General features: G+C 38.0%; 1 long non-coding RNA gene across 3 annotated transcripts in view; it reads right to left on the bottom strand.

The window, feature by feature from the left end:
- Positions 1 to 2,466: 2,466 nt before the first annotated feature.
- The window catches only part of LOC135294339 (uncharacterized), a 52,026-nt gene continuing 43,940 nt past the window's right edge, over positions 2,467 to 10,552 (bottom strand). Inside the window, exons 6-8 of one of the 3 annotated variants that reach the window (XR_010356464.1) lie at positions 10,077 to 10,387; positions 9,489 to 9,558; positions 2,467 to 5,787 (exon numbers count right to left, since the gene is read on the bottom strand). This is a non-coding gene — a long non-coding RNA (uncharacterized LOC135294339). Of the gene's footprint in view, positions 10,388 to 10,552 lie in introns of all 3 variants that reach the window. The other 2 variants (XR_010356463.1, XR_010356462.1) reach the window with 2 other exon arrangements.

A 10,552-nucleotide genomic window follows, 5' to 3' on the forward strand; every position in this document is an offset into this window, starting at 1 on the left:
TTTCATTTCTGCCTCTATCGTCTCCATCCCCCATTAATCGGGGAAGCCCCAACCCCAGTGCTAACTGTCTAGAGGCTCAACTGTGTTCATAAGGCCAAAGAACCATCCCTCATACACAACTTTCTCAAAAAACCCAACCTGTCCTTCTCTTTTCAACCTAGGCTAGTTAAAAGTAAAATCTCTGTACTTTTCCTCCCAAACAGTATATCCCCTTCTAGATGGAAAGCACTCAGCTCCTCCACAGCAGAGACTGACCCAAAAGTGCCCTTTCCAGAAACTATTGGATTTTTCAGCTCCATCAGATGGCTTTATTGGCCACTGAGGGTTTTACAGACCTTCAACATGGTGTATTTTTTACACTTTTATTACCTCTTATAAGTAAGACAGTAGGCATATTCTATTGTTTTAGAATGGTTTTCTGTCTGGTAAAGATCAGGGAACAAACTGGGTTCATAACTTGCAGCTTCTAGAGAATCATTGAAATGACAGGGCAGGAATACCTAAGGCAGTGACTGCTTGAACTCTGCCTCGAATAAAAAATGGTCTTTAATTCTGGCAGCATACACAAGCATCACTTTTCAAATACAAAATCCCTCCCACCAGATACTGAAAATTGGACAAAGGCCAGCAGTGTTACACAGAAGACAGCACTTGTTCTTCCCTCAAAGAAGGTCTGACTTGGAAGAAATGGAGTACAGTCCTGATAAATCTCCCTTAGTTCTGGAGATGCAATATGTCAGCAGGGTGAGAGGGAGCGGGCAGGAGAAACAACCTAAAAGAGCCACTAGATATTGTGGTCAGGATCACGCAGCTGAAGATCAGACAGTCAATCTGGAAATAGCAATAGAGAAGAAAAGCAAGGGAGCACAGTGAGAGGTGGTGGGCTATTAGAGTTAATAGAAAGAAGGCTTTTGACAGAGCAGGGGGACTTCTACTGCAGATTAAAGCCCACCTTGCTGCTCTGAAGAGATGAAGCTGGTTAACGTGATGTACATTCCAGCTGTAGCGTGCACAAGTGCAGCAGACAGACTACATGCCAGGCAGAGAGTTTGACTAGGCAGCAGTATAGGGGTTTGTTTGCTTTCCTTACTGAAATATTGCTGAAAAAGAATATTATAAATATGCTTATGCAGAAAAAAAAATATTTTTTCATATCTGCTGCATTAGTGATATTTTTTCCTTGAAGAAAATCCTTACCTAAAAAGAAATAGTTAACAACAGCCAGGGGGAAAAGGTATGCTTCTGGTTTTGTATGTAACACATGGTAAAATTGCAAGACAACAAAGAAATGAGTTGAAAGTCAAATGTGTTCTGAGCACATTCTGGAGTCTAAAGTGAAGAGGAATAGAGGATAGCATAAAAATTAATGGTTTTTTTCAGAGGTAAAGGTGAAAGGCAGGAAGTAACCTGGTGGAGAAGTTTGAGATCAGCTTTGTTGCCAAAGCTTTCCCATGAAAGAGACCAGACATACAGAGGTCTGGATTAACCCTATGGATGTCACAGGAAAAAAGCAACCTTGAGGGAAAAAGGAAAACGTGTGGCATCTACCTCAACAATATGAATAATCTTCAGGCACAAACTCCTCTCAGTTATAATTCTCTGGGCATAATTCTCCTTGAGGATTATGTTTCAATTGCATCCCTTTCAATATTCTCCTTCAGAATATTCCGTGATTCCCCCCCACCAAAAAAATGCAGTGCCACCCAAGCAGATGAAGAAAGTAGATAAAAGCAGGAGGACCCAATGGGTCCTGCATTTCTAGACATGTACGTCCTCCAGTGAGCCCCAGGTCAGACTGCATCTTATTCCTTCTGATTGTCATTTCACTATTTCTTCATCACTTTTCCCTCCATCTTCCCTTACTCATAACCTGGAAAAGTACAATTTTTGTGGGTTTTCCCCCCTGTGTTTTCTTACACCTTGATATAATCCTATTGTTCACTTTTTTTCCTTCTTCATCCCATCAGAGGTTTCCAGAACATTTCTACTAGACACCGTTGGGCTGCCTTGTGAAATGATCTTTGTTTCCAGACTGACAAAAGGAAACAGTGATTCTGTGACTGCAGAATACACTGTAAAACAGAAAAGTTCATTAAACCCCATTTAGAATAGTCAGAAAAGTAGAGCACAAGCCTCTCCTTAGATCTACAGCAGCCCCTGGGACTTTACGATCCACTGAAAATGAAAACAAGCCCTTTTGTTTGGAATATGGGATTTATGGTCTTTTGCTGCTTACCTCAGGGGAAGTTTGTGCCACAATACAAATCTGAGCCCATCTTTCCCTGAGACTCATCTCTCCCTGGACCAATCTCCTTTAATAACTTATCCAAGCAAGTATTTTTCAGGTACATGGCTGTTGATTCCCCTGCCCTACCTGGGTTCTGCCAGATAAAAAAAAGTGAAACATTTAACAGCAGACAGGGCAATAATTTAGACACAGCTGGGATTTATTTTAAAACAGAACTACCTCTTTGTTTAACAACACTTTGAAATCTTCAGTCCTTTTTTCTTTTCTTTCTTTTTTTTTTTTTACTTAAGTTTCACCTATCATATACATTTTTAACAACAAGAAAATTATGTGATTTTTAGCATATATAATTTAGGTACCATGAGATGGCATTGTTTCAACCAAGCACGCACCCAGACTATTACATGAAACACCAGGTTTCAGATAAATCCAAAGTAGGCAACTTTAAAAAAAATCCCAACAAAAATTGTCCTGTTTTTAACAGCAATTTTCCTCTGTATTATTCAGGATATAATTCAATAAAATCTGTACAAAACCTGAATGTGATAACAAGGATGATGCAACAATTTTGTAACAACTATGAATATACTAACTATACTTAAACACAAACAATTTTCTGCTGGAAAACTACATTTTTTAGGGCAGTTATAATTCTCTGGGCTTTCATTCAGAATAAATGTTAGGGACCATATCACAGTAAATGCCGGAATAAATAAGCACAACTAGCACTAAAATATGAATATTATTCAGTCTAATTTCCTTTGATTTTGACATAACAAATTTTGAAAGTCACAAAGTAGATCACACTTGTGTGTCACCTGATTGCATCTAATATAAATCTAGATGTGAGGTTGTATCATTTTTAATATATCAACTTACTTAGAATGTTTTTTGGCTGCTGACACATCAGCTAGATTGCAATGATCAATAAAAGCAAAGAAAATGCTGAGATATTAGAATCTTTATAATTCCCCTAGTCAATTTTTCACACAGTACTTAGTACCCAAGTTTTATGTCTAAACGTGCCCAGCTAAAAATATGATTCATATGATAATGAAATGTCAAATAAGTCTTGAGCTAGAGATCTAGATATTTGAAGTATCTGATTTCATTAGGAAACCATTTCTTAAAGATATAAGGAATGAGATGCTCTACTCATCTTCTGTCAGCATTCAAAACGAAGTGTATTTGTTTAAGTAGAATTTAGCTTCCTCCTCATAAATCACTCTCCAAGAGCACTAACATCTCATTACCGATTTACACTTACACATTATATTATCCTGTAATGAAGATGAAGCCTATTAGAACAGACAGTTCACCACGAGTTCAGATGCTGAAGAAAAACAGTGATGGATTGTGTGGAAGGAGGGGGAAAAAAACTGGTTTGCAAATGTTAGGCTTGTTGATTTGGCATCCTGCAAGACCTGAGCAAATTTGTATCAGAAAAATTCTCTAATACAACTCTGGTTTTGGCTTGGAACCTGCCTGGAATGCAAATGGTGTTAGAACTGTCACATGTTGCCAGAGGGAAAATTGGCCTTTTTGTATATCAGAGTGGTAAATCAAATCAAAATGATGCATTTTTACACCCCTAGGTACATGAAACACCTCAACATATTTTATTTAATTATTATTTTTATTTTAGACACTGGAGCAAAAAATAAAAGGATGAGATAGTTTTGTTGAAAATAAGAAACGTGCTGGTGCAGCATGTAACCCCACAATTCTCTGGTTTCTAGAGAAGAATGCATAAAGCATTTCACAACACCTATGCAGCAACAATGAGAATTTAGCCTTGTGACAAATACTGCAACAAAAATATAAACTCAGTGATAACATCAACAATGTAGAGAACAATTGACACATCCAGGAGATTGTAACCAGACACTTGGGGCTTACAGAAGAGCCTTCAGCTATTAATAGTGAGAATGATAACATGACTGAGAAATTATTGCAATCCAAAGAAGATGAAACTATATACAGGAAATGGAAAGTTTCATAAGTAAGTATGATGATGTGAGAACCTGTTTAGACAATCACCTTATTATAGAAATTATTTAGTGAGTTTGCTTTGCTTTCATTGTCACCTGTGGCTGCAGCCAGGGTGGCACTGATGCAGTCCTAAATACAAACATGTTCAGACTATTTCTGACAATTAAATGGACATCTTATAGCCTCACATCTATTATTTTCTCTGGGTGCTCTCCAATACACCTTCCTCTGAATTCCTTCAAGCTGACGACATGGTTATAATCACTGAGTCCTTTTAATGCCAAAGTCCCAAAATATTTCAGAGAAATAGCTGATGAGGGATTATGATGTGTGAGCTCGGGGGCTTTGCTGCAGTTCTGTGTGCTGGTTTCATAATCTGTGATACTGTACTTTTTTCCTAATTTTTTTAAACAATCATATCCAAGCAATCACAGGAGGTCATTTGATTCATTACCTATATTCTTCCAAGAAGAAGAATATGGAAAATAGAATCCTTAATCATAGGCAATCACTTTCTGATATGTTGATCAGTCTCTGGTTCCTTTGGTGCATTTATAAGTCTTACATGATACATGAGAAAACACATATCCTCTTAAAAAACTGACTGAAAAACACACAAACCCTTCTGTGTCCAAAACTAAGGGACTCATGCATAGCATAATATCTTAGGTTAAAATATTTTCATTGCAAAAGCATAGATTATGATAGCAATGCTGACCACATAAAATGTCATCTAATTTTAGCATCAAGAAACCAACATGCATGTTATAAAATGGTCACTCTTCATTGACTGGTTTTTGCTAACAGACATGACAAAGCAGGAAGGTTTTGCTTTGACTATCAAAATAGAGTTGGCATTTAGTGAGAAAAGTAATTCTTTTACCTGAAAGTAATTTGATAACCACTAATTCAAGAAATATAAAGATCTGAATAGCTTAAAATTTCTAAAGTAATTAGGATTATTGCATTTTGAGAACTTATTCTTTGCCTCCAGCAAACAGAATTGAACCTTCATTCACTTTTCAGCTAATTAGAAATCATCACTGAGCTTCTTACTAATATGATGCTTTTTTTTTTTTTTTTTTGATTCTTTGTATATCCATCTTAATTAGCAGTGGACAGAAAAGCACAGAAACAATGACACTCCCATTAAGGAATTTTTAGCCCAGCTTGGTGGAAGACAGGCAATTCTTCAGCATATACTTTTCTAGGGAGGACAGATGTGGACATCCATTCTGGATGTTGGTCTCCTATGATTTCCAGACTTCCTCGCTGAAAACTATTTGGCATTACAGAAATAGGCTGACTGTCTGTGTTCTATCATCTGCTCCCAACATGGTTAATACTGCAGAGATAGGAGAAAAAAGGTAAAAAAAAAAAATTAAAAAAAGAAAAAACTAAGAAAAGCTAGTCCTGATGATTGCACCTTGCTCCAGTTGTGTATGGATCAAAGGGGATAAACATGCAGGCTGTAGCACCATTTGTTCACAGGCAGTGCAAACACTACTGATATGGCACCGTCTGATCTGCAGCATTCCATCTGCCAGCTGCAAGAACGAAAAAAGGAGAGCAATTAAGAATATTAATCAGGGCTTGAAGTGCTGCATGATTCATTATTCACATGAAGAAAGACCAAGATATATCAAAAGATAATGTGTTTACTTAAAATAAAATAGAAGCTTGATTTCTTTAGTCCTGCATGTTTAATGCAGTACATTTTTTTCCCCTGACTGCACTGAACTTTTCCCCAGATCTCTTGCACTCACTTTGAATAGTCAAGCACTTAGCTCGATCTATCTCAGTCTAATTCAAGCTGCTGATTACTGATTATTTAGAAGCACTGAGTTAACATTAGAGTACAGCAGCTAGATTATTTCCCTAGTGATCTTCATTCTGGTATTTAATAATGTCATTTTATCCATTCCAAGTGGACTTTTCTACTAACAAAAAATAAAATAAAAAAAAAAGAGAAAGAAAAATTTCTACTAGATACCTGGGTAAATGTACAAAGTATAACTGAGAATTTAATCCTTGCTGTGAAATTGCTTGGGAATATTAGCAAAACCAATCTACAAGTTTCATAGAGAAAAATATCTTTCCTGTACTGCAAAGGTATTTCTAGAAAGAATTTTAACTTCTGCTGAGGAGCTATCTCCCCATAGATAAGTGAAGAACAACACTGTAAAGATACTTAAAGTGCTTAAAGATGCAGATTGGTGCCCACAGGGATTTCCTAAATCCTTAATAGACCTATGTGCAAGCAGAAACCGCAGTTCAAAATCTAAGGAAATAAAACATCTATTCAGAAATCCAGCCAAGAAAATCAGCCTTCTGTTTGTATGAAAGCCTCAGAAAAAAATCTTTTTTATTGCTGCTTGCGAGGGTATATGGCCTTCTTGTTTAGACTAGCACAGGGGACACAGCAGGCACCACCAAAGCTGGGCTCTTCTGACACACATCCCTAAACTGGATAAAGGAAAGGTTCAGTGCTTTCTCCCCTGGCCAGCAGTCTGCCTTGTACATATCAGGGAATTGGAGAAAGTATTCATCGTGGATAACAAACGCAGGACACTCATGGAGGTTATTCGCTGCTCCTCAGAAAGCTGGCCTCCAGAGAAAAGCTGCAATTTCCACAGCTAGGGAACCAAAAAGTAGCCCAAAGTGACTAAAGTACTTATTGAAGCTATTCCATTTCAAAATTAAGATCAGATTCCTGAGCTGAAGGTCCACATTATTTTGATTCCAGAAACAATCAGGGTTCAAGATTTTTAAACATCAGGTATTAAAGGAAGTCTCAGTTTGGAGGAGAAAAATGACAAAAATTATTTAATGCGTTTTTTAAGGTAGGGATTCTTTGGTTGATTTTTTCTCTGTATTTTAGGTCAAACAAGAGTTTGCACCTGTCAGGACAAATTAAGACAATGATGTATGTAATTTTCACATAAAGCTTTGAAGTAGGCAAAAAAAAGAGCCTTTAGGAAACTAAAGAACCTCAGATAGAGGCCTTTAAAAAGATTAACCTGTGAAAAGTGCTCGCAAGCTCTGCAGTAGAAGCTTGACAACCCTAGCCTGCCTTTGAAAACCATCCAAACAGAGGCTTTAGATGATTTGGAATCATTTAAAGAAGGTCTGCATGCCATCTTTTGCAATAAAGTAAGAACCATGGCACTTGATATCTTCTGTCATTAAAAGCTGGAGTATAACATTAAGCAGGTTGAAAGCAGATGGCACACTAAAATTGAATGTGTAGGTGAAGAAAAAAAAAAGTAGCGCTAGTTGTAGAAAAGCACACAGAATTACAACCTTTTGTGAGCAGACAACATAGCAGTGGGAAAAAACACAGAGAGTACAGTATGCATTTATATGTGCCAATTTCAAAAATGATCAGAGCTTTGGCAAGAATGCATGAAGTTTAACTCTACAAAATGCCAGGGACAGGCTGGGTAGGATCACTGCTTCATTCAAGTTTTCCTGTTAGAAGGGGTTGAGCACCTGGATGGCCTGTTCTTTGCTCAAAGAAACAAAACCTACATCAAAGCAACATTTCTCTTTTTTACTGAAATACACATATAAGGGACAACTCTTTGGAAAAGTTCAATAAAGACTGAACAAGTAACAAACTTGATACAAAAAGTCTTCAGTGCTTCAGACTCTCTGAAAACAAAACGTCGTTTTAACTTCTCTGGTCACATTTTGTTTGCTACGCTTCCCACCACTGCCTTTCTCATAGCCGCCAATATAGGTCTGCATTAGCCCCTTCTTCAAGCCCAGTAAAAGATCTCAGAAGTTAAATCATTGCATGTTCTCAAAAAGAAGCTGTGTCCAAATGGCTGACATTCATAATCTGCCCTTCATCACACAGAAACTTCTGTCTCTAACACCAGTAGCGTCCGGAGTTTAAATAGTTTAAAACCATAGGCCTGAGCATACCAGAGAAAAAATCCTGAGTGCACATTTCAAAAAAACTTCTGCCCTGAAATACTTAGGGGCCACCTCAAGGAAAGGTCAATACCTGTCCCACAGAGTGGTCCCCTGGGGCTGAAGGGACAGGGCTGAGGCTGAGGGGATAGTTTTTGTTCATGCCACATGGTCTAGAGCAAGTAATCCAGAAAAGCTTGTACTATCCAAAATCAGGAGAAGGTTGTCTGTCATGTAAATTTAAACATCACGTTCCACAGTTTGGGAAGTCCCATGTGATACAGAGAACCTCCCATGGTGAAATCTCCATCTCTATATCCATATATATGCACATGGAGTAACTCGGACAGAACGGGGCAACTGAAAGCAAAATACAGCTTAATTGTTGAGCATAGAATGATGGCAACAAACTCCTATTTAGGAATTTAATTTTAGTAGGTCCTTATATTTTGAATGCCTTTATTTTCTTATTTTTCTTATTTCCCCACAGCTGTTTTGGGTTTTCCTCTTAAAGAGGTTGCAGATGTACAAGAGGATACAGATCTTACAAGCTTCGTTTAGAGGAGAATATCCTGACTTCCCAGCTGCAGACAGCACCTTAATGGTAGTTTGAGATAGAAAGAATTTCTTATGCCACTATCAAGATCTTTTCTGTCAGTAGCTTTCATAGTGCTGTCAGATTAGAGTCCCCCTCATTAACTGTCAGCCACTATCTGTTTTTCAGTGGAAGAGAGAAGGAAGAATAATCCTGCTATATACTGGATGGCCTGTAGGAGAAAAATGTCACTTAATGACATTTGTACAGCAGATAATACCAGAAAAAATAAAGGGCAGGGATGGGGTTTTTTTCTTTTTTATTCTTTTTTCTTTTTTTCTTCCAGAACTCCTAGAATAAATATTTGTTACTGTTCTCTCTGAAACTGGCTTTGCAGGTGACTTGAAGGTTTTATTTCAGAAATTACTCACAGATCACTGAAGGGATAAAAGAGTCCCTTTTGCAGTCCTAAGCACACTAGAATATCTTCCTTTGCACTTTGTGACTGACAGCAGTTTTCTTTCATCCTTCAGGCAATGGACAAATTAAAAGACAATCCTGGCCCTTGTGTCTTCCCTCAAATCACTGTGCACAGGCTTGCTCTCAGCTGTGTCAGACTTTACCATTACGCACCTCAGTTGCTTTTCTCTAGGTGAAGTGGGGAGAAAAAGAATTGTCTAAAGGGTTTTGTCTTACAGAGGATGTTTTTCCTTCCTTCAAGAAAATTCTGAGTTTGCCAGCTGGCAAACTTTGCACTTAGTATATCCTTAGCACCCTGGCAGGAGCACAAGATACCTCTGGCCCTTCACGAACAGGTGTTTTCTCCTTCCAGGTTTTATTTTCGCCACGGAATTCTTGTGTTTCTCTGCCTCAAAAAATAAATAGAAATACAGAATTAAAATTTAAAGATAATTAGAGAAAAGTAGAAGCAAACTGAATAGCCACAGCATCTTTAAAGCAGTACGCAAACAGCATTTATCATTGAGTATTTCAGTGATCTTATCTCTTAGGGTATCTGAGAAGGCTTGGAGATTTCTACCCTCTCCTCTCCACTCAGCATATGGACAGCTCTAATACTCATGAAAAAGACTTGCAAACGCCACAGCCAACATTATGGCTTTCTAAAATCACCTTCACTGATTCTACCTAGCCTGGCAAAAGAGATAAGAGGACAGCTGGGAGGGATAAGAGCAGCAGCCAACATCTCAAGAGAAGCCACTATGTTCCTAAATCAGAGGATTCCAGTAAAAGATTCAAGGCATAAAGTTAGGCAAAATATCATCTTCAACAGCAAATCTATGCTGCATCTTTCTTCATCATTCTTGCCAGAAAAGTAACTGGTAAAGTGCCTGATATGGTCTGGAAAACCTTGCTATTTTGTACCTGAAGTCCAGTTGTCATACAGGTAGCAGGTTTCTGCTTTGTCTATAGTCAAAGACTTTGCAAAAACAGATGTTGCTATATATCTTTACAAGACAGGCCTTACATGTAAGCTGTTTTAGACAACAGTCTCAAGATAATATGAAATAGATTTTTCTCCTTTTCTTTTCTTAGCTCAAGCAGCATTTATTCTTCCTTTCCCTCAGCAGTGCTGAAGCACTTGAAGTGTCTGAAGCATCTTGTTCATCTTTGTTTTCATCTCCACGTGAAATCTGCTCAAGACATACATGCTCCCAAATCACAGCAGAAATCACCTGTGTTTGCGCAAAAGCAGGGAGAACATGAGCCACACCACTGGCCTTTCTTATCATCAACCTCACTCACTTCCTTGCCTTTCATACAAGCACACAACCCTAGGCTATATCATAGAAAGCCTAACTGTGGCTGCCTAATGAACTAGGAGGTAAAAACCTGCCAGA

Source organism: Passer domesticus, chromosome 2, assembly GCF_036417665.1.
Source record: "Passer domesticus isolate bPasDom1 chromosome 2, bPasDom1.hap1, whole genome shotgun sequence".
Taxonomy (NCBI): domain Eukaryota; kingdom Metazoa; phylum Chordata; class Aves; order Passeriformes; family Passeridae; genus Passer; species Passer domesticus.